The 25,993-nt window shown below is 39.4% G+C and overlaps 1 protein-coding gene across 3 annotated transcripts in view; it reads right to left on the minus strand.

Moving 5' to 3' along the window:
- Window positions 1-25,993, minus strand: part of GNG7 (G protein subunit gamma 7) — a 146,910-nt gene that overhangs the window by 104,275 nt on the left and 16,642 nt on the right. For 2 of the 3 annotated variants that reach the window (XM_053702756.1, XM_053702757.1), the window contains exon 2: window positions 25,079-25,135. The exons of the other annotated variant lie outside the window; for it this stretch is intronic. The gene's annotated coding sequence lies outside the window, so the exon portion shown is untranslated. The remainder of the gene's footprint in view (window positions 1-25,078; window positions 25,136-25,993) is intronic. 3 annotated transcript variants of the gene reach the window in all.

Raw genomic sequence — 25,993 nt, forward strand, 5'->3', positions numbered from 1 at the left:
AAGAGAATCCCAAAAAGAAATTTACTAAACAACTAAATGACATACTATTACAAGCCGTGGATAGGGAGGTAATCTCCAAGGACGAATATTCATTGTTATATAAAACAGAATATAAAACGCCAATATTCTATTTCCTCCCCAAGGTCCACAAAAATCCAGAGAGACCCACCGGTAGGCCCATTATAAGTGGGATAGATTCCTTAACATCAAATCTATCAGCCTTTATAGACTACTTTTTACAACCATATGCACAAACTGCTAACTCTTACCCTAGAGACACAAAACATGTACTAAATATACTCAGTGACACGAAACGGGAACCAGGATAATCCTGGGTCACAATGGATGTGACTTCCCTATATTCGATTATAGATCATCAAAAAGGCATAGAAGTTATTAAGTGGAAATTGGAACAAGATCCAGAATTGGCAATTCCCCTTTTGGAATTTATTATACTATCAATTGAATATATATTAAAACATAACTTTTTCTGGTTTAATGACAATCAATATTTACAAATTTGTTGGACTGCCATGGGCACCAGGTTCGCCTCAAGTTATGTGAATATTTATATGGACCACTTTGAATATACTTATGTATGGTCCAACAGTATCTGGGGCGAGCCTGGTGACATGGCGGAGGTACATAGATGATGTTTTGTGCATCTGGAATGGAGACAATGATACTTTATGCTCCTTCGTCTCCCATTTAAATAATAACATGAATATAATGTTGACACTATAAATAAGTAAGTAACACCGAAATTGCTTTTTTAGACCTTTCAATTTTTGTCATAGAAGGAAATATACACACCAAAACTTTTTTTTAAGAAATGTGATATAAATACATACTTAAGAAAAGATAGTGAACACCATCCATCTTAGTTTAAAGTCATCCCAAAAGGACAATTCCTGAGAATCAGGTGAAACTGTGATAGAACTCAGGATTTTGATGAGCAATCAAAAATCATAAAAACCAGATTTGAACAGAAGAGATACGAGAGTAAAACCTTAGAACAGGATAGAATAGAAGTCATGTTTTGTTAAAACTAGAAAACTGGAACATCTTAATAACATTGAAAAAACAGAATTTATGTTTACCTGATAAATTTCTTTCTCCAACGGTGTGTCCGGTCCACGGCTTCATCCTTACTTGTGGGATATTCTCTTCCCCTACAGGAAATGGCAAAGAGAGCACCCAGCAAGAGCTGTCCATATAGCTCCCCCTCTGGCTCCACCCCCCAGTCATTCGACCGACGGTTAGGAGAAAAAGGAGAAACTATAGGGTGCTGTGGTGACTGTAGTGTATAAAGAAAGAAATTTTTCAAACCTGATAAAAAACCAGGGCGGGCCATGGACCGGACACACCGTTGGAGAAAGAAATTTATCAGGTAAACATAAATTCTGTTTTCTCCAACATTGGTGTGTCCGGTCCACGGCTTCATCCTTACTTGTGGGAACCAATACCAAAGCTTTAGGACACGGATGAAGGGAGGGAGCAAACCAGGTTACCTAAACGGAAGGCACCACGGCTTGCAAAACCTTTCTCCCAAAAATAGCCTCTGAAGAAGCATAAGTATCGAATTTGTAAAATTTGGCAAAAGTATGCAGAGAAGACAAAGTCGCTGCCTTACAGATCTGATCAACAGAAGCCTCGTTCTTGAAAGCCCATGTGGAAGCCACAGCTCTAGTAGAATGAGCTGTAATTCGTTCAGGTGGCTGCCGTCCGGCAGTCTCATAAGCCAATCGGATGATGCTTTTCAGCCAAAAAGAAAGGGAGGTAGCAGTAGCTTTCTGCCCTCTCCTCTTACCAGAATACACAACAAACAAAGATGATGTCTGTCTGAAATCCTTTGTTGCTTCTAAATAGAACTTTAAAGCACGGACCACATCTAGATTGTGTAACAAGCGTTCCTTCTTTGAAACTGGATTCGGACACAGAGAAGGAACAACAATTTCCTGGTTAATATTCCTGTTGGAAACGACCTTTGGAAGAAAACCAGGCTTGGTACGTAAAACTACCTTATCTGTATGGAATACCAGATAGGGAGAAGTACACTGCAAAGCAGATAATTGAGAAACTCTTCTAGCAGAAGAAATAGCAACCCAAAACAGAACTTTCCAAGATAGTAACTTAATATCTATGGAATGCATGGGTTCAAACGGAACCCCCTGAAGAACTGAAAGAACTAAATTTAGACTCCAAGGAGGAGTCATGGGTCTGTAAACAGGTTTGATTCTAACTAACGCCTGTACAAACGCCTGTACATCTGGCACTGCTGCCAGACGTTTGTGTAACAAAACAGACAGAGCAGATATCTGTCCTTTTAAGGAACTAGCTGACAAACCTTTATCCAGACCTTCTTGGAGAAAGGAAAGTATCCTAGGAATTTTAATTTTACTCCAAGGGAATCCCTTGGATTCACACCAACGGATATATTTTTGCCATATCTTATGGTAAATCTTCCTAGTTACAGGTTTTCTGGCTTGAACCAGAGTATCTATGACTGTATCTGAAAACCCACGCTTAGATAGAATCAAGCGTTCAATTTCCAAGCAGTCAGTTGGAGAGAGACTAGATTTGGATGTTCGAACGGACCTTGTACTAGAAGATCCTGCCTCAAAGGTAGCTTCCATGGTGGAGCCGATGACATATTCACCAGGTCTGCATACCAAGTCCTGCGTGGCCACGCAGGGGCTATTAGAATCACAGAGGCCTGCTCCTGTTTGATCCTGGCTACAAGCCTGGGAAGGAGAGGGAACGGTGGAAATACATAAGCTAGGTTGAACGACCAAGGCGCCACTAATACATCCACCAGTGTCGCCTTGCTTCCATGGTGGAGCCGATGACATATTCACCAGGTCTGCATACCAAGTCCTGCGTGGCCACGCAGGGGCTATTAGAATCACTGAGGCTTGCTCCTGTTTGATCCTGGCTACAAGCCTGGGAAGGAGAGGGAACGGTGGAAATACATAAGCTAGGTTGAACGACCAAGGCGCCACTAATGCATCCACCAGTGTCGCCTTGGGATCCCTGGATCTGGACCCGTATCGAAGAACCTTTGCGTTCTGGCGAGACGCCATCAGATCCATATCTGGAATGCCCCATAGTTGAGTTAACTGGGCAAAAACCTCCGGGTGGAGTTCCCACTCCCCCGGATGAAAAGTCTGACGACTCAAATAATCCGCCTCCCAGTTGTCAACTCCTGGGATGTGAATTGCAGATAGGTGGCAGGAGTGATCCTCTGCCCATTTGATGATCTTGGATACCTCTCTCATCGCTAAGGAACTCTTTGTTCCCCCCTGATGATTGATGTACGCTCTCAGTTCTAAAATGTTTATTGGGAGAAGAGACTCTTCTCAAGACCATAGACCTTGAGCTTTCAGAGTCCCAGACCGCACCCCAGCCTAAGAGACTGGCGTCGGTCGTGACAATGACCCATTCTGGTCTGCGGAAACTCATTCCCTGAGACAGGTGATCGTGAGACAACCACCAGCGGAGAGAATCCCTGGTTACCTGGTCTACTTGAATCTGGGGAGACAAGTCTGCATAGTCCCCATTCCACTGATTGAGCATGCACAGTTGTAATGGTCTTAGATGAATTCGAGCAAAAGGAACTATGTCCATTGCTGCAACCATCAATCCTACTACTTCCATGCACTGAGCTATTGAAGGCTGAAGAATAGAGTGAAGAACTTGACAAGCGTTTAGAAGCTTTGACTTTCTGACCTCTGTCAGGAAGATCTTCATTTCTAAAGAATCTATTATTGTTCCCAAAAAGGGAACTCTTGTTGACGGAGACAGGGAACTCTTTTCTACGTTCACCTTCCACCCGTGAGATCTGAGAAAGGCTAGAACAATGTCTGTATGAGCCTTTGCTTTGGAAAGAGACGACGCTTGGATTAGAATGTCGTATAGGTAAGGTGCTACAGCAATGCCCCTCGGTCGTAGAACCGCTAGAAGGGACCCTAGAACCTTTGTAAAGATTCTGGGAGCAGTGGCTAAACCGAACGGAAGAGCCACGAACTAGTAATGTTTGTCCATGAAGGCGAACCTCAGGAACTGATGATGATCTTTGTGGATAGGAATATGCAGGTACGCATCCTTTAAGTCCACGGTAGTCATATATTGACCCTCCTGGATTGTTGGTAAAATTGTCCGAATGGTTTCCATTTTGAATTTGTTTAGAATTTTTAGATCCAGAATTGGCCTGAAAGTTCCCTCTTTTTTGGGAACTACAAACAGGTTTGAGTAAAAACCCAGACCTTGTTCCGCTGTTGGAACCGGGTTTATCACTCCCATTTTTAATAGGTCTCCTACGCAATGTAAGAATGCCTGTCTCTTTATCTGGTCTGAAGATAAGCGAGACATGTGGAACCTTCCCCTTGGAGGAAGTTCCTTGAACTCTAGAAGATACCCCTGAGAGACTATTTCTAGTGCCCAGGGATCCTGAACGTCTCTTGCCCAAGCCTGAGCGAAGAGAGAAAGTCTGCCCCCTACTAGATCTGGTCCCGGATCGGGGGCTACCCCTTCATGCTGTCTTGGTAGCAGCAGCAGGCTTCTTGGCCTGTTTACCCTTGTTCCAGTCTTGCAATGGTTTCCATGCTGGCTTAGGCTGAGAAGAGTTGCCTTCTTGTCTGGAGGCCGCAGAGTTAGGATTCGGTCCGTTCCTGAAATTGCGAAAGGAACGAAAATTAGATTTGTTCTTAGCCTTGAAAGGCCTATCCTGTGGGAGGGCATGTCCCTTTCCACCAGTAATGTCTGAAATAATCTCTTTCAATTCCGGTCCGAAAAGGGTCTTACCCTTGAAAGGAATATTAAGCAATTTATTCTTGGACGACACATCCGCCGACCAGGATTTTAGCCAAAGCGCTCTGCGCGCCACTATTGCAAACCCTGAAATTTTCGCCGCTAACTTAGCCAATTGAAAAGCGGCATCCAAAATAAAGGAATTAGCCAACTTTAGTGCGTGAATTCTGTCCATGACTTCATCATATGGAGTCTCTTTTTGGAGCGAATTTTCTAGTTCCTTGAACCAAAAATACGCTGCCGAGGTGACAGGAATAATGCACGAGATTGGTTGAAGCAGGAAGCCTTGCTGAACAAATATCTTTTTTAGCAATCCTTCCAATTTTTTATCCATAGGATCTTTAAAAGCGCAACTGTCCTCAATAGGAATAGTTGTGCGCTTAGCTAACGTTGACACTGCCCCCTCAACCTTAGGAACCGTTTGCCATGCGTCCCTTCTGGGGTCAACAATGGGGAACATTTTCTTGAATATAGGAGGTGGAACAAAAGGTATACCTGGCTTTTCCCACTCCTTAGTCACTATATCCGCCACCCGCTTGGGTATCGGAAAGGCATCAGCGTGCACTGGGACCTCTAAGAATTTGTCCATCTTGCACAATTTCTCTGGAATTACCAAAGAATCACAGTCATCAAGAGTAGTTAGGACCTCCTTAAGCAGGGTGCGGAGATGTTCTAACTTAAATTTAAATTTTACGACATCAGTGTCTGCCTGCTGAGAAACTTTTCCTGAATCAGAAATTTCCCCCTCAGACAGGCCCTCCCTCACTGCCAATTCAGATTGATGTGAGGGTATAACTGATAAATTGTCCTCAGCGCCAACCTGCTCATCTTCTGTATTTAAAACTGAGCTGTCGCGCTTTCTAGGGTAGGATGGCAGTTTGGATAACAGATTTGCTATAGAATTATCCATTACTGCTGTTAACTGTTGCATAGTAACAAGCATTGGCGCGCTAGATGTACTAGGTATCGCCTGCGCGGGCAAAACTGGTGTTGACACAGAAGGAGAGGATGAGGAACTATCCCCACTACCTTCATTAGAAGAATCATCTTGGGCAATCTTATTCAATGTGGCAGTACTGTCCATACTTTGTTTGGACGCTATGACACAATTTGCACAAACATTAATTGGGAGAACCACCTTGGCTTTCATACACACAGAACATAAGCCATCTGAAGGTATAGACATGTTAGACAGAATTTGGCAGGCTAATAATGCAATAAAAGCGTTTTTAAAGAAAAGCGTTACTGTCCCTTTAAATAATAAACAGGCACACTTTATTTCTGATATATTGAAAAACAATGAAGGCAATGTCCGATTTTTACAAAATTTTTACCTCAGAGTCCTAATGCCCTGAAAGTATTGCACACCAAGTTTCAAGACTTTAACCCTTAAAATGAGCAAACCAGAGCTATTTGTTCAATTAGACAATTTTAGTACACTACAATCACAGCCACAGCCTTGCTGCGGCTTTTTACCTTCCCTGAGAGTTATTCAGCAATGAAATAAACCTTCCAGAGTCCGTTTTAGTATGCCACAGGACCCCTCACATGAAGCTGCATGCACTGCCTTGGAAGTAAACTGCGCAACTGAGGCGCGAAAACGGGGCCTCCTTCCTCTGCATACCAGAGTGAAGGGGCCTTCCTGACTGAAATAGCCGTCTAACTCAATGCCAGGCGATAAAAAACGTTCCCAAAGTGCTTTTAAGTGCACAAAACACTCTAAATGCCATTAAAATATGAAATAAAACAATTGATTTAGCCCACAATAGTGTCAACCAGTGTATAGCCCATTTGTAAGCCTTAATCTGTTATGAGTCTAAGAAAATGGCTTACTTACCCCTTAAGGGAAAACTGCCAGTCTTCTACCATTAACATGTCTTGTTAGAAATATGACTGATCCTACCTTGAGCAGAAAAGTCTGCAAACTGTTCCCCCCAACTGAAGTTCTCTGGGCTCAACAGTCCTGCGTGGGAACAGCAATTGATTTTAGTTACTGCTGCTAAAATCATACTCCTCTTTAAACAGAACTCTTCATCCTTTTCTGTTTTAGAGTAAATAGTACAAACCGGCACCATTTTAAAATAACAAACTCTTGATAGAAGAATAAAAAACTACAACTAACACCACATACTCTTTACCATCCCCGTGGAGATGCTACTTGTTCAGAGCGGCAAAGAGAATGACTGGGGGGTGGAGCCAGAGGGGGAGCTATATGGACAGCTCTTGCTGGGTGCTCTCTTTGCCATTTCCTGTAGGGGAAGAGAATATCCCACAAGTAAGGATGAAGCCGTGGACCGGACACACCAATGTTGGAGAAAGAAAAAGATGACCATGGAGTTCCCTTACACTGTAACAGTTGCCCTTTATATAACATGAATATTCTATTCTGGATTGGTATAGAAAAAGTCTCCTTACATTGGAGAGGGGGCAAGATAGCAAAAGAGTTAGCTAGAAGGGAACTATGGTGGATACATACTATGAAGACATATGGCCAATGGGGTCTAAATAAAGACCTAAGAATAGCAGCATTCATTTAAAACACCATATTTTTTACACCAATAACACAGAAGCACCAAGCACTAATCACCATATATAAATAGGCTCACGTTGAGCATCTCATTAAGAGAATTGCATCAATTGTTTCAAAAGTTATTTTGCAGTCAGTAATAAAACATCAAGTAACTATAGTTCATAATAAGAATATGTACTTTATCTTTAAAACATTTTAAACGTAATTTAAAGTTTCACGTATTTATAGAGCAAGTTATTTTGCAATATAAAGTATCACGTAACTATTATTCACAAATAAGTTCAGCACTTTACCTTTTAAAAGAATAGAAATGAGCAATGAAATGAGTAGAGCAATATCGTATTAAAGCTTCATGATACTATATTTACAAAAAAATTAATTACAGCACTTTATCTTTAAAAAAAATAAAATAGAAATGAGCAATAGATTTAGCATTAAAATAACACGCTATTATTGCTAGTAAAAAAAGGAGCACAGCACTTCACTTTTAAAAAAGCAATGATTTTCATTTTAACTATTTATGATTTATCTTTAAATTATAATTTTTTTCAATTATAATAGTTTTTCATTATAATATAATAGACCACCTTTTTAAGCACAAATTCTGTAATTATATGTCAAATATTAATTCATTGGTTACTCCTGTCACTTATGTATTTTAGAATACGATCAATGGACTTTGCCATTTTGTTGGTTACGATATGGAAGTGTATTTAAACCACCTGAGAGTTTCAAGAAGCAGCACTTTTCATTTTTGGTTTTAATGCTCTTGAAAAAGACAATATAATCGTTGAAACGCGTAGAGCTAATTTTATATTTGTCTTTCTGAGACTTGTTTTAATAAAATATTTGTATTTTGGTGACAAATATTTTGCTGCTTTTTTGCAAACTGCTAAACATCCATCGTGAGGAGCTGGATTCCGATTTTATCGTAGTATATTGCACTTATTATACACAATTGGAAATAACACATACCAGTAAAAGCTTTACTCCTTTCAGTGATATCCATCCGAGGACCAATATTACTCAAAAGAAGTTTTCCACTCTCAGTACATTGAAGGGTCAGAGGAATTGCTTTGCAAGGAGTGAGTATATTGCACTCATTTTATTGAGTTTATCTACACACACACACAAAGTGAAGTTTTCTGATCCTCAGTTATTTTTGGAAGTTTTTGTTCATCGAAGAGGAAGTAGAACATTAGGACCTGTGCCTCAATCTCAAAATACAATTTATCTTTAACAGTCCCCTGGGAGAGACTGGAAAAAGGCAGTGGTCCGTCCAGAGGGGAGTATTGTTTTTTGCCAATCTATACAATTATTATTTTTAAGATCTAATAATCTGTATAGAGCTTGTTTTTGTAAGCCGCATTACAAATCTGATCCATAGAGGCCTCGTTTTTAAAGGCCCAAAAGGAAGCCACTGCGCTAGTAGAATGAGCCGTAATCGTCTGAGGAGGTCTATGTCCCGCTGTCTCATAAGCCAAGCGGATAACTCTCCCAAGCCAAAAAGATAAGGAAGTCGAATAGACCTGTTCCTTATGCTTCCCAGAATAGACAAACAAGGACGAAGTTTGTCTAAAATCCTTAGTAGCCTAAAGGTAGAACTTTAAGGCGCGAACCATGTCTAAATTATGAAGCAAACGTTCCTTCCCAGAAGAAGGATCTGGACACAAGGAAGGAACCACAATCTCTTGATTGATGCTGCGGTCTGACACGACCTTAGGAAGAAAACCTAACTTAGTACGTAGGACAGCCTTATCCGAATGATACACCAGATAAGGAGGCTCACATTGCAAGGCGGCAATCTCAGATACTCTGCGCGCAGAAGCAATAGTCAGTAGAAAAAGAACCTTACAGGACAACAATTTAATGTCAATCTCATGCATAGGCTCAAATGGAGCCAGTTGCAAAACCTTAAGAACAAGATTTAGACTCCAAGGAGTAGATTTAGATCTAAACACAGGTCTGATCCTAATCAGAGCCTTAACAAAGGACTGTACATTGGGAAGCTCCGAGAGCTTCTTGTGCAGTAAAACAGATAGGGCCGAAATCTGTCCCCTCAGGGAACCCAGTCCATCCTGGAGAAATGATAGGATCCTGGCAACCTTAAACTTTATGCCAGGAAAATCTGCGCTCTTCACACCAGAATAAGTAAGTTCTCCACACCTTATGATAGATGTGACGAGTAACCAGCTTACGAGCTTAAATGAGAGTTTCGATCACTTTATCAGAAAAACCTCTCTTGGCTATGACTAAGCGTTCAATCTCAACGCAGTCAGTCTCAGAGAATCTAGATTTTGATGAACAAAGGGAGCTTGTTCCAGCAGATCCCTGCGACAATGTAACTTCCACAGAGGAGAGGACATCCTCACCAGATCCGCAAACCACATCCTTCGCAGCCACGATGGAGCAATCGGTATCACTGATGCCTGCTCCTGCTTGATGTGGGCCACTACACAAGGAAGGAGTGGTAACAGCGGGAAACGGTAAATTACACTGAACCTCCAAGGCACTGCTAATGCATCTATTAGCTCCGCCTAAGGATCCTTGGACCTCGACCCATATCTGGGTAGCTTGGTATTGAGAAGCCATGAGGTCTATCTCCGGCGTTCCCCATTTGTTGCATATCTGCGCAAACACTTCTAGATGGAGAGACCATTTCCCCGGATGAAAGGATTGTCTGCTGAGAAAATCTGCTTCACAGTTGTCCACACTGTAATGTGGATCGTTGACAGCAAACAGCTGTGGGCCTCTGCCCACTCGAGAATTAGAGATATCTCCCTCATTGCTAGGGAGCTTCTTGTTCCCTCCTGATGGTTGATGTAAGCCACCAAGGTTATATTGTCTTATTGAAATTTGATAAACCGGGACAAACACAAAAAGGGCCAAGCCTTCAGAGAATTGAAGATTGCTCAAAGTTCCAGAATGTTGTTTGGGAGGGAGCGTTTCTCCTGAAACCACAGGCCCTGTGCCTTCCTGGCACCCCAAACAGCTCCCCATCCTGATAGACTTGCGTCCATAGTCATAATCTCCCAGGATGGTCTTAAGAAGGATGTCCCTCTGGACAGATGATCTGGACAGAGTCACCAAGAGAGCGATTCTCTCGACCGGTTGTCCAGAGAGATCTGTTGAGACAGATCCGTATGATCGCTGTTCAACTGCCTCAGCATGCACAGTTGCAGCGGTCTGAGACAGAACCTGGCAAAGGGAATGATGTCCATGCTGGACACCATGAGACCAATTACCTCCATATACTGAGCCACAAAGGGCCCTAAGGGGAGGGCAAGACATGTCTAAGTAAGCTTGCAACTTCTCTGGTCTGTTAGAAATATCCTCATGGATATAGAGTCTATTATAGTACCCAGGAATTCTACCCTGGTACTTGGAATAAGAGAACTCATTTCTAGGTTTATCTTCCATCCATGAGATCGAAGAAGAGAAAGAAGAGATCCTGAATGGACCTTCGCTAGGCGAAAAGATGGTGCTTGTACTACAATATCGTCCAAGTAAGGAGCTACTGCTATACCCTGGGTTCTGGCAACGGCTAGAAGAGCCCCTAGAACCTTCGTAAAAATTATTGGAGCAGTAGCTAGACTAAGCAGAAGTGCAATGAACTGGAAGTGCTAGTCCAAGAACGCAAACCTTAGGAACGGGAAGTGATCCTTGATTGGAACGTGAAGGTAAGCATCCTTCAGATCTATAGTGGTCATGAACTGTCCATCCTGAACTAAGGGAAGGATGGATCTTATCGTCTCCATCTTGAACGAGGGGACGTTTAGAAATTTGTTTAAGCACTTTAGGTCCAGAATCAGGAGGAAAGTTCCCTCCTTCTTTGGGACCACAAAAAGGTTTGAATAGTATCCCAAACCTCTTTCTGCCATAGGTACCGGGACAATGATCCCTAAGGAGGACAGCTCCCGCATGCACCCTAGAAAGGAAGAAAGAATTACTTTGTTAGGGGCCTAATAAATTTGTTTTAACTACACTTGAGTCAGGCATTGCTCCTGTTCCTTTTTATCTCCTATACAGTGTGTGCGTATATCTTTGTGTATTTTCTCTGGATGCCTCTGTGAGGGTGGGTGTGTATGTCTTTGTGTGTTTCTGTTGATGTCTCTGTGGGGGTATGGGGGTGTATGTATATCTTTGATTTCTGTGGATGTCTCTGTGAGGGTGTGTGCGTATGTCTGTGTTTTCTGTGGGTGTCTCTGAGAATGTGTGTATGTATTTCTGTGTTTTCTGTGGATGTCTCAGTGAGGGTGTGTGTGTGTGTATGTATGTCTTTGTGTGTTTTCTGTGGTTGTTTCTGTGCGTTTGTATGTCTGTGTGTTTTCTGTGGGTGTCTCTGTGTGTGTGTGTGTGTGTGTATGTCTGTGTGTTTTCTGAGGCTGCCTCTGTTTCCTTGTGTGTATGTGCAAGTTTGTGTTTGTGTGTGTCCATTGTCTGTTCCTTTTTAGGACATTTTGACCTAACCACTGATTATTCACATCTTTCTACAGACTTTGAGACTAATAAGACCTTTCCGGAAGTCATCAATCCACCATTTAACCTTTGAATTATTGTTTAGGCAGTTTAGGGCCCTTCCTTTCAGTCACTGCATGCTGTTATCATATAGTTGGCATCTTCCTTGACAAAAAGATAATGAGAACTCCATATTTTGCCTTGTAAATCTCCTTTTTTGACAAAACTGTAGTCTACCTCATTACGTGTCAGGTTAATGTAAACAAGTGCTGAGTGTTTGTTTGGGTGTCTGTGTCTGAGTGTGTTTCTTTGCGTGTATGAGTGTGTCTGTGTTTGTGTGTTACTACACAACATTTACAAGTTTGACTACACTTAAGAATAAAGTGCATATATGTTTTAGTCACTTGGTCAAAAATTGCACATGTCAAAGGGGGGGCTGATCAATGGTTAAGTCAGGGGCCCCAAAATTTCTAGTGGAGGCCCTGTCTACATGTATACTTTCGCTGTTTAAGGTGTTGTAATAGTAAGCTGTAGCCATGTGTATTCGGCAGTTGCGTTAGCTGGCGAATATGAAAGAAGGTTTGGAGCTTGATTTTTGCTTGTGAAAGTGCAATACAATAAGATCTGAATTTGCACAAATCTTACTGTGTTGCAGTATCTCACATCATCGTTGTTGAAAATTAGGGAGAGGTATGTACTGTAGCAGGGTTAGGAAAGTGAAGTCTGCAGTGTGCACTCCCAATTCTCAGAAGTAGAAAACCCAGAGTTTTCATAGTAAGATTACTGGAAAAAGTAGCAAATAAAAGTATTTTTTTTACTACTCATAATTAAAAAATGTTATATTTTAATCTCAAAAGGTTTCATGCCCCTTTAAACCTATTTAGATTATTATTCATCAGCATTGCTGGATGATAAGGACAATTCTCAAAGGTCTATTGTTAAACAGGGATTTGCCCCACAACAAGTATAAAAACAATACATTTTTCTTCAGCAAAAGAATATTTGAATTTCAAAAAACTGAAATAGATTTTAAAAAACTGTCTTTAGTTAAAAAAAAATATAAATAAATGATCTGGAGAAAAACACACCTTGCCAATGTGGCAACAACATCCATAACTGTTCTTAGAAATCATATAGTTGCCAAGCTGTGATTGTGTTTTGCCAGACTGTATATCATGGTGAAAACTATGACTGATTGGGCAGTGAAACTGGAACTTTTTTCATTTGTAGAAGTCCACATTTCATCTGCAAGGTTTAGTGTTGTACTTTAGTGCATCAGCTTATTTTTCATTTTTGTTCCAATAACAGAACTACAGGCAGATGACTATTGATGGGGTTAATATTCCCTTTCCTTCAACAAGGCTCTCATTGCATATTCTAAACGAAACCTGTTCTCTTCTGTATGCAAATCATCACTAACGTGAGAATATATCACAGCTGGCACCTTCTACAATCACAATGAAAATCAGCAACTAGTGCTGTTGATTGGATCAGCGGCGAGTACCTCTCGGGACCAGCAGTTCTCCACTGGCCCAGACCGGCACATCTACTGTGTGTTTAACCCTTTCACATGGAGTTAAACACACAGTACTGCAGGGTTAATAGGCTTAAATGATATGAGCTAATGGCCCTTTACATCTAGAGTATTCTGGTATCATAGCTATTTAAGTATTACACTACAATATCTCTGCACATATTACACCGTGTACTGTAACATGAAAATAGTATATACTGCTATATCCTACTAAAAGAATCAAGCCTGTGGTTTTGCACTGCATTTGACAGATTAGTTTACAGAGATGAAACAATTCATGCCAGAGAATCTAATCTTGTAATCATGCCCTTGCACTAAGTATACACAAACAGCTTGCACATGGTTATATGCCAAATGCCAGATTACATGCAATATGGCTGTTAGTATTTATCTGATCCCACAATAATGTCATTAATTCTTATCCTTAGATTGGATGTACATGTGAAAAACAAATTGCTGCAAACAGGATCAATGTGTATTAAAAGGTCTGAGGTCAGATTCTCAAAACATGTTCTAATAGTACATTTCCAGGCCCCAAGGGATATATATTACAAAAATATTTTATTTATAAGACGTTTCCTGAGCACAATGTGTGTAAGACTCTGCTAAGGGGTTAAAGAAAAGGAAAAATAGTGCATTTAGCAAGCCCATCTCTTGTTACCCCCAGAAAAGCTGGATCCACTGAAACCCTAGAGAATACACGCGCTTTTTTAGGGAGCATCATTATGGTGATAGACTGACTTCATGGCAAAATGGCTGAGAGCCTGCGTGTCCCTACATGTTAAATGGCTCAATCTTTCTAAGCATGTTTTCTTTATTAAATAGCAGAAATGAGTTTGTGCATATAGCTAATCTTTATATAGAGGTTGTGTTTTTAAAAGAGGAGCATGAGCTGTGTGGCCTATACAGATTATCTGCGGGTTATGGGTAACTTGTTTATGTTTTAATGGGTATTGCATGCCTTCTGCTTCTACTGCTTTAGCAAGCACTGGAATATTTGTTTAAAAAGTAGCCTTAGATTATATAAATATAAAAAGTGTCAGTGTTCCTTAAACAGTGTTGCCGTTTCACAAATGGTGAATGTGGAATGCATGGAAAAGGCAAAAACAACACAATGCCAAATAAAACAAAGCTATAGGATTAACAATAGTGTACCATTGATGATATACAAAAATGGTAATGTCCCTTTAAATAAAGATATCCATTCTTTAAGCTCTCCTTTCAAGTCTCCTTTAGTGATATCTTGCAGCGCACCTCAAATAAAATGACATATAGTGAGATACTTGTTTTGGAAAGATGCAATTTGAAGAGGTCGGAAGTGGTACTCACATGGCAGAGAGCTTCAATAGGGCTAAAGTTAGGGAACAATGCAACAAATTTCCAGGATGCAGCAGCATTTTCTCTTTCTTTGGAAACCAGGATGATTTAAAAATAATAATAGTATATACGTAGATTTTATGATATAATTGGAAAATTAATCTCAAAAAGTTATTATTTTAAAAATGAAATCTATGTGTAGAAACTCATGATTTAAATTGAGGCTTAATGACTAGTGATTTAAAGTCAATTTGATTTAAATTAAATCCACCATGTTAGAAACAGTATCTGACATGATAAGATCATGATAGTAATAGTCTCAGGAAAGTCAGGTAATATCTCTTCATTTAACCTTATGAAAATACGAGACATTTGTATGTCACATCTCTAGGTAATGGCTCACCTGGCGTAGTCTGGTAGTAACAGTATCACACTGTTCTGTTTAGAAAAGCTCATGAAACCCAAAATGTTCCTGTCATGATTCAGAAAGACCATACAATTAAAAAAAATAAAATGTATGCTTACCTGATAAACGTATTTATTTTCCACAGAATCATCAATTACTGTTGGGAATATCACTCCTGGCCAGCAGGAGGCGGCAAAGAGCACCACAGCAAAGCCCAGTCATTCGACCGAAGGTAAATGGAGAAAAAGAAAATAACACAAGGTGTAGAGGTGCCTGATGATAAAGTTAAAGATAACCGTCTTAAAATAAAGGGCGGCCGTGGACTCACCATATCCGGAATTAAATTTATCAGGTAAGCATAAATTTTGTTTTCTTTCCCAAGATACGGTGAGTCCACGGAATCATTAATTACTGTTGGGAACCAATGCCCAAGCTAGAGGACACAGATGATTAGGGAGGGACAAGACAGGTAACCTAAACAGAAGGCACCACCGCTTGAAGAACCCTTCTCCCAAAAAAACCTTGGCCGAGGCAAAAGTATCAAATTTGTAAAATTTGGACAGGGTATGCAGAGAAGACCAAGTTGCAACCTGCAAAACCGTTCCACAGAAGCTTTATTTTTGAAACCCCAAGAAAAAGAGACAGCCCTAGCGGAATGAGCAGTAATTCTCTCAGGAGACTGCTGCCCAGAAGTCTCCTAAGCAAAACCAATTATTTTTCTCAACCAGAGAGAAAGAGAAGTAGCAGAAGCTATCTGACCTTAACGTTTCCCAGAGAAACAAACAGAAATTTCTGTCTGAAACCACTTTAGGAAGGAACCTAACTTAGTACGAAGAATCGCCTCATGGGCATGAAAAATAAGATAAGGTGAATCACACTGCAAAGCTGAGAGTTCCAACACTCTCCGAGCAGAAGAGATATAGCAACAAGAAACAAAACCTTCCAAGATAACAACTTAATATCTATGGAATGCAATGGCTCAAACGGAGCCTGCTCAAACGTCCGCCAGACGCTTATGCAGCAAAAAGATAATGCAGAAATCTGACCCTTCAGAGAAATGACTAACAAAACCCTTCTCCAGACCTTCCTGTAGAAAGGACAAAATTCTATATATCCTGACCCTACACCAAGAGTAGCCCTTGGATTCCCACCAATAATGATATTTACATCATATCTTAAGGTAAATCTTTTTCGTAACAGGCTTGCAAGCCTGAATCATGGTCTCAATGACCGACTCAGAAAAACCATGCTGAGAAAGAACTAAGCATTCAATCTCCAAGCAGTCAGCTTCAGAGAAACTAAATTTGGATGAAGGAAGGTACCCTGAAGTAGAAGGACCTTTCTCAGAGGCAGTCTCCAAGGTGGAAGAGGCGACATCTCTACTAGGTCTGCATACCAGATCCTGCGGAGTCACGCACTGGTTATGAGAATCACTGACGCTCTCTCCTGCTTGATACGAGCAATAACTCGTGGAAGGAGAGCAAACGAAGGAAACGGGTATGTCAACCTGAAATTCCAAGGGACCGCCAGAGTATCTCTCAGATCCGACTGTGGATCCCTTGACCTTGAACTGTACCTCGGAAGCTTGGCATTCTGCCGAGATGCCCTCCAATGCAGCTCTGCCCCTTCCATTTGAAAGTCAGGCTGGAGAACACCTCCGGATGGAGCTCCCACTCCCCGTAAAGAAAAGTGTCTGCCCAGAAAATTTGTTTCCCGGTTGTCCACACCTGGAATGTGGATGTCAAATAGACAACAATTGTGGGCTTCTGACCACTGAACAATCCAAGTCACCTCCTACATGGCTAAGGAACTTTGAGTTCCTCCCTGGTGGTTGACGTAACCATTGTGGTGATATTGTCCGACTGGAATCAAGCTAAGAACTACTGAAGCCAAGCCATCAGAGCATTGAAAATCGCTGTCAACAACAAGATGAGAAAGAGGAGAGCAGAACTTCCGATTCCCTAAACTCTGTGTCTTAAACAAGTCCCAGAATGCTTCCCAACCCAGCAGGCTGGCGTCCGTAGTCACATCACCGAGGAAAGACTACAGACGCACGCACCCTAAGACAGATACTCCTGAAAAACCACTATGGGAGAGAGTCTCTCGTCGACTAATCTAGATCTATCCTTTGAGACAGATCCGAATGTTCTCCATTTTATGGAGAATAACAAAAGGGAATGATGTCCATGGTAATAATCAGACCAATTCCCTCCATACATAGAGTCACTTGAAAAGTCAAGGAAAAAACAACTGCAGCTAAATCCAAACTCCCAACCTTCTGGTTGCAAGATGGTTAAGCTATCTATCGGACCACTAAAGCTTGCTATTGGCCGGACAGTAGAATTAAAAGACCAGTGTGTTAACCACTCTCCCAAAAGGTCTTGCAGAGAGAGGAATATGAATAAATCCTTGATTATCTGCCCTCAGTTAGAAATCTTCTCCTAGATAGAGAATCTATTAAGGTCCCCAAATAAATCACCCGCGTAGACAGAACAAGGGAATTCTCCAGATTTATTTCCCATCCATGGGAAAGTATATTGGACAAGATCTCTGGCAAAGAGAGTTTGCTGAAATGAAGGATGACATGCGAACCATATAAAGTCCAGAAAAGCACTGCAATATCCCAAGACTTAAAAGTCTTTCTAGGATGACGAAACTCAGAAACTTGAGAAGATCTCAAGAGAACAATAAATACACATCCTTCAGGTCTATGTTCGTTATAAACAGGCCCTCTTGAACCAAAGGAGAATGGATAATACTTTGAAGGGCAGAACCTGAGCAACTTGAGGTAAATTCCTAGATCCATTTCCCAAACTGGGAGTGGAACTATTACTCCCAGAGAGAAAGATCCTGAACCCAGTTTAAGAATGCCTCCCATCATTACCTAGATTGCAGATACTCTAGAAGGAGAACTCTGCCCTGGGAGGAAATTTTAGATTGAACTAAAATTGGTTGGATTGCATAAAGCGGAAAAAAAAAGAAAAAGAAAAAAACTTTCCTTTAGTCTTACTCTCTTGGCGAGTGGTAGAACAGCCTCTTTTCTTAAAGTAAGAGAATAAGTCTGCCAGGCCAAGTCCAAATATCCTTAGAAAGGAAACACCAGAAGCGTGGATTTGGAGGAAACAAAGTATTGAATCTGCAACTGCAGAACTATAAAGCCTAGGCTGTACCACTAAGTCACAAGTAGGCTTCTCAGCTGACCAATATCTCAGCCACAATGCCCGCGGGCTAACACCGCAAGTCTAATAAGACAAGGAACTGCTCTAAAATAATAATTAAACCTCCAGCTTCCTATCCATGGGATCCGTAAAGGAGCAGCTATCCTCCATAGGGATCGAAGTACTCAGTGACAGGAAAAATTCCTACACAGACGGGAGACAAGGAGAAAGGTATCCCTAGCTTCCTCTATTCCTGTGAAAATATCCACAGCAAGTCTATAAACACTTCCTCATAAGAAGGAACATCATAGAATGATAAAGTGTATCTAACTTCCAAGGGTTGACAACGACAGGCTTATCGATGTCGTCCAAGTAGTTAAAACCTCCTTTAACAGTACACGAGGTGTGTAAGCATACATCTGAAGGATACCACTTCAGCATCAGAAGAAGGAATTATACTGTCCGCATCTGAGAGTTTACACTCAGAAACTACCAGAGAATCCTCCTCACCCGTCTTAGAAGAGAGAGCGATCTGAGTAGCAGAAGCAGAAACCTTACTATCTGAAAACATTAATGTCCTCTTGCATTTTCCCTGTAGGTAAGGAAAAAAACAAACAAATAAAGCCACAGATACCGCAGAGGATATTTGAGCTGCAAAATCTGTAGGCAAATACACTCCCCCAGGAGATTGAGAGGAACCGCAGGGCACTGCATGTGATGCCAGTGAAGCTTGGGACGCTTAAGGAGAAAGCTGTGGCATTGCCTGAACAGCATCATCCTAAAAGACATTGGGCTCAGAGATTAACAATTTTTCAAATTTGTGCCACAGAGCAAACCAGGCGCTAGAAAAACCACAGAGACACCAATGTCCTGTCAGGAAAGTGACACCTGTATGTTGTATCTCCTAAAAACTCAAGAGACATCATCCTAAATACATAGGAACAGGATTCTGTTGCAATTAAAACATGAAAAACAACAGACTTAAGCCCTCATAGGCTGGTAAACGCACAACAGACTTAACTCCTCATAGGCTGTTAAAACTATAGACTGAAGGTTAACCCCAAACTTATATATAAAAATCGTATAAAATTTAAAGTAATGCAAAATGACAGTGGCAATTTATAGAATATAGCTCTTTCTGAGGAGTGCAAATTCACAATTACAAGAGCTGCGTGACTTGTAGCAACCGTGGGCTATGAGTCTAGGGTCTAAGCAACGACGACAGTGATAATTACTACATACTTTGAGACTCTTATTCCTGTCCGGTAGAAGAACATAGCACCGCTATGAGCCTCTAGCATTTCACCCCAGAGAAGCTGCACTGTCAACACATTAATTTGTTCTAACAGAGACAAAGGGGCGTGGCCAACGACCGGCTCAGAAAGAGAGCCGAAAATGGCGCTTCCCGCCACAACAAAAAGGAAGGAGGCAGGACTTACTCTCAAGAATCTGCACACAAGTGGGGATATGAATGAAGTGTGCAGCATACTAACCTCACTCCTCATTCTGTTATTCGAAGAGTCACCAACACTCAGAACACAGAGCGCAAGTCAAAAATAAACAAATTTACAAAGGTAAACCTTACTCATGAAACCCAAAATTGTGCAGCTCATCGCATTATTAAAAGCGCACGCTCTCCATAGAGATGTTAATCCCTTAGAGATAGCATCAAGTCTCTGACTCCAGAAACAGGATTAAGTATATCCTTATCGCTTAGGAACAGCTTTCTTTGGAAAACATAAAGCTAACAAGTCCACACTGCATTAGATTCACACAGAAATCATAAGTTGCAATTAACCCCTAATGAGCCTAAATAAATCCATAATCAGGAAATACCCTATAAAGTATTATACCCTAGTCTCCTGGTCACCAGTGCCTGTGTCCTGCCTAAAATATCCTTTCCAAGGATATATACATGTCCCAGAATATTGCAGTCTAATTCTCTGAAGTGCAAGTCCCAAAATATAGAAGACTGAGCACTTGCCTGCATCTAGCCGTCCGGCAGGGGAACACCCTACCCAGCGTGAGAGGATGCCACTCCTTACAGAGGCCTGTAGAAAAAAGAAAGAACAGAGTAAACCTACTCAGGCTTTCTATACAAGGGTAGCATAATGTTAGGAAAATGCAGCAAGGCCCACCTTACAAGCTCCTAACTGCTTTAAAGCCACCACTGCCCTACTGAAGAAACTAACGTGGAGTACAGCTAGACCCAGCTTGACTGGAAAGATCAGAGCAAACCTGCTCAGGCTTTCAAAATAATAAAATCTTGATTGAAGTGAAATAATCCAATTTTCTTCAGACACCAAAACTTCACCTCCCCCTTGCACCGAAGGCAAAGAGAATGACTAGGATTGTGGTAAGGGAAGCGATACTTAACAGTTTTGCTGTGGTGCTCATTGCCTCCTCCTGCTGGCCAGGAGTAATATTCCCAACAGTAATTGATGATTCTGTGTACTCACCGTATCTTAGGAAAGAAAAACAATTTTCCTCTTATCTAATTTGCTTCGTTCTCTTGGTATCCTTTGTGTAAAAGAAAACGTAGATAGGCACAGGAGCTGGTTGGTGACTACACATATATGCCTCTTGTGATTGGCTTACCAATGTGTTCAACTAGCTCACAGTAGTGCATTGCTACTCCTTCAAGAAAGGATAACGAGAATTAAGCAAAAATGATACTATATGAAAATTGGAAAGTTGTTTACAAATGTATGCTCTATCTGCATCATGAAAGACAAAATGTTGGGTTTCATGTCCCTTTAAGTGAGGATCATTTAAAGATAATGCAAATGGAGACTTTAAAGCAGACCATGAAAAATGGATTCCTTCATTTAAAAGGATATTACCTTTTCCTGGCATCATCAATAATACTCCACTGTTATTCACATTTTTTTCTGTATATTAGATGAAAAATACACAAATCTTTTTTGGTATAGATTTGAAAAATGTGTCAAGCCATGCTCTAACCATCTTATAATTCAGATATTGCACAGGAAAGGGAGGGAAACCTGGTGAGTGATACAGAGGGACATAAGATATGTCAAGACATTATCATCATAGTAACAATCATCAATTATGATTTACAATGCAGTAAAAAAATGAAAATGTGGGGAAACAGCAATAAATATGTATGTCAATAATAATGTTTGAAAAACACTAAATACTTATCTAATACAGAAGAAATTGTCTTACACAAATCATCCGATGAAAAATCTGCTCTCATTATATGCTCATGTTAAATAAGCCTGAAGTACCAGAGACACTGCTGCCTTTATTTGCTGATAAATTGTGATGATAAATTGCACATTCAGTCTTGAAACTGTAATCTTGTAACTGTAGACTTTTACACTGTCTTTGTAGAGCAACAAGAAATCTCACTTTTGTTCCTTTGAATATACATGTTAAGACATCTGATGACATTTAAACCGTATATTTGTGTTCCATAAACTGGTCTGTTGACTAGTGAAAAATAAGGAAGACCGTTGTCCTAAGAAATATGGAGTTCACAGACTACTTCTAATAAGGAGAAATACAATGCTTTAAATATCAAGTAAGGGGATCAATACATAATGCCTGTAGTAGTCGTCTTTTGAAGTGCATTACCAGGAGGAACTCACTTTTGAATGTAAGGCTCAAAATCCTTAGGGGCTATAAAATATTTGCAAGGAGGAGATTTGAACTTTCACAAAAAAAAAAAAAAAAAAAAGAATTTCTGCACCTTTAGCCCACTTAAAGGGACACAATTTTTTTTATCAATGATTAAGATAAAGCATACAGTTTTAAACAACTGTCCAATTTACTTCTATTAACAAAGTTGCTTCATTCTCTTGGTATCCTTTGTTAAAAGAGCAGCAATGTACTACTGGGAGCTAGCTGAACATATTGGGTGAGCCAATGACAAGAGATATGTGCAGCCTTTATTTACCAGCTAGCTCCCAGTGGTGCATTGCTGTTCCTAAACTTATCTAGGTATGATTTTTAACAAAGGATACCAAGGGAAGGAAGCAAATTAGATAATAGAAGTAAAATTAAAAAGTTAACATTGTATCCTCTGAATCATGAAATATAAATGTTGAGTTTCATGTCCCTTTATTTCCTGCTATATCTGATAAAGCAAAGACCTTAACTATTTTAGCGCTATTACTGAAGCCTTGTGTAAAGCCACAAATTAATTTGAAGACATTAGGCAAGGTCATTGATTCCACGTACAGACTATGAAACTGCATCCACATTGGTACACAAAACTATATAGGCCATTTTAAAAATAATAATATACATATATATATATATATATATATATATATATATATATATATGTGTGCAAAGAGAAAAAAATTTATGATAACGGCGCCAAAATAGGTGATGCCAGTAAGAATCCTTACTTGAAAGAAGAGAAAAAAAAAAAAAAATAATAATAAAAAGCAACAAGCCAAAGGATACTTGCCACCACAAGGAAGGACTTTCTACTTACCCTACGCGACACTTACCTCATATAGATTGAGGTTAAGGAGAGTAAGTAGAACCCCCTGAGGGGCTAGTGCGATCCGCCACTTTGGGATTTCCACCTTTTCCTTCTCTGCACAAAGTATCACTTATGGACTCTATTTGCATGTATATTTTGTGGCTTTACTTTTGCAATTGCATATTTTGACTGTATGTACTGTGATTCTTCTCTGTCCACTGTGGTGTTTTAGTATTAACAGCACCATCTGCTAGACCAGTGTATCTTTGCTCTAGCCAGCCTTTGATGTTTGATACTTAAAATATTTTTTATTTATATACTGCGAGAGTTTTATATATATATATATATTTGTTTTTTTTTTAACTATTAACTACTTTCTTCATTCCCCAATTATTATCCAGCGATCCTATATTGTGACCCTTTATACACATAAATTAGCTCTTTACACTAAGCGCCCCTATATTTTACCCTCTCTTGGTTACATATATATATATATATATATATATATATATATATATATATATATATCCTCCCCAGAACCTATTTAGCCAGCATTAAAGGGATAGTAAAGTTCAAATTAAACTTTCATGATTCAGATAGCGCATGTCATTTTAAACAACTTTCAAATGTACTTTTATCATCAAATCTGCTTTGTTCTCTTAGTATTCTTAGTTGAAAGCTAAACCTAGGTAAGCACATATGCTAATTTCTAAGCCCTTAAAGGCTGCCTCTTATCTGAATGCATTTGACAGATTTTCACAGCTAGATGGTGTTAATTCATGTGTTTCATATAAACAACATTGTGCTCACGTACGTGGCGTTAATTAAGGGTCAGCACTAGTTGCCTGAAATGCAAGTCTGTCAAAAGATCTAAGCTAAGGAGGCAGTCTGCAGAGGCTTAGATACAAGGTAATTACAGAGGTAAAAAGTGTATTATTATAACTGTGTTGGTTATGCAAAACTGGGGAGTAGTAAATAAAGGGATTATCTATCTTTATAAACAGCAACATTTTTGGTGTTTACTGTCCATTTAAGCTAAAATTCAATGTTTTCAATGTTTATTGCACAAATTATCTTGAAAGCAATTAAAGGAACAATCAACACCAGAATTTTTGTTATTTTAAAAGATAGATAATCCCTTTATTACCCATTCCCCAGTTTTGCATAACCAACACAGTTATAATTATAAACGTTACCTTTGTAATTACCTTGTATCTATGCCTCAGCAGACTGCCCCCTTATTTCAGTGCTTTTGACAGACTTGCAGTTTAGCTAATCAGAGCTGTCTCCATGGTAAATTCACGCTCAATCTATATGAAACACGTGAACTAATGCCCTCTAGTGGTGAAAAACTATCAAAATGCAGTTAGATTAGAGGCGGCCTTCAAGGTCTAAGAAATTAGCATATGAACCTCCTAGGTTTAGCTTTCAACTAAGAATACCAAGAGAACAAAGCAAAATTGGTGATAAAAGTAAATTGGAAAGTTGTTTAAAATGACATGCCCTATTGGAAACATGAAAGGTTTTTTTTGGACTTCACTGTCCCTTGAATCTTAAAAGATGCAATTAATCCTCAGTAATTAGTGTTATTAGGGTGAGCCACGATAAAGACTATTCCTTCTTACTCAGGTGTTTTTCATTTAGGAACAACAAATTTAAAAACTGTCAAATCTATGACCAACGAGCAACTTACAGCTTTTCATGTTTAAGTAAACGTGTTTTAAAAATCTAGATTTAATAACAAATAAATAAAAAATTAGATTTTTATTTTTGTACTTTTAAGACTTTTCTACCCAAAGTGCTTAATTGATCACTAATTAAAAACACAGTACAATAATTCACAACTTGCTATTCATGCTTGAATCAAAATAATGTAATACTAATAATGACAAATACAACACAGGCATCAATACTAATTAATTAAACTTGAATATCACAACATTGCCCTTTGAAAATAATTACTAATGGTGTAATAAAAAAACTATTGTGCAAGACATAGGTAATACCATATCCCACTGTGCATGTGCAATTTCTGCCGCATAGAGAAGTGTACATATAAGCATAGATAATACACATGCACACTAAAATAGTTTCAGGACTTGCATGCCAAAAAATAATAATAAAAAAATAATCTCTCTATATATATATATCTATATATATAAACAAATTTACCACGTTTGAGTTCCACTAGGACAAACTTAAGTGATTCAAATCAAATTTTCAGTTGCACATTCTTGAATGGACCACACCCAACACTTCCCCCCAAAATACTACAGTAACTATAGCTATTGCATTCAATAAGGAACTGTACCCAATGACTAAAGAGAACAGTATCTACAACAGGTGACATAAGAAAGACACAGGAAAGAAATAGTTAGTGGATGTACAGTAAGTGAGTCAGGCTTACCCTGAATTCAGTCCCAGGATTCTAATCTCAAGGTGACAAAACAGAGAACTGAGAGTCCTGCAAAAACAGATCAAAGTGACACAGTGATACTTTTGTCCACTATTTGTACAAATACAGTACATAACATTCTACGTGATCATGCTTTGGTTTTACATCTAGATAAGTGTGGTGATAAATTGTTTTCTAAATAATTATAGTAAGTAAAGTCATTGTATTCTATGATAGCCGATTGACTATGTGTCTAAAAAAATCATAATAAGCATAAACAGTATCAAGTTCACCTATGGAACATAGGTTCTAAAAAGCTAAAAATGATTCTATCTAATCAAGTCATCCAATCAGCAGCGGCAATCGCACCGCTGGGTTGTGCTACAAATTAGAGCATGTAAATTGTTTGTTTTTTCAATAAAATGCGCCTTTAAGTAATTAGGAATCAACTGGTTGTCTGTACTGAATAAAAATAAGTACAGTATATAATAGAGAGCAAATAATAAAAAAGGCAAGTCTAAGCAAGGTGAGCTCTGGTTACACAATCTGTATTTTATACTGAGTTTAGAATGTCTAAAATTGAATACTTGATTACCTGGCTATAAGAAGGTGTGATTTGTTCCCTAATATTTTGAGAGTTGCCTGCATTTTTATCTATTTGATCTAGACTGATTTTACCACAGCGATATACACATCATTTATGTTAAAACAAATGACCAATCTAAAGACCAATTTTTCAAATTATTAAAATGCTGTCAAACATCCGTTGAGTAGTTTTTGAAGTTTAAAGTAAAGGGAGTTATAATTGTAGTTATTATTTAAAAAAATATATTTAAGTAACATAATATTGAAAAATTTATTTTGTACATGTAAAAAAAAAAAGTATTTAAAGGGGCAGTCTACCTGAAAATTGTTATTGTTTAAAAA

The sequence above is a fragment of the Bombina bombina genome, chromosome 2 (genome assembly GCF_027579735.1).
Source record: "Bombina bombina isolate aBomBom1 chromosome 2, aBomBom1.pri, whole genome shotgun sequence".
Lineage (NCBI taxonomy): Eukaryota > Metazoa > Chordata > Amphibia > Anura > Bombinatoridae > Bombina > Bombina bombina.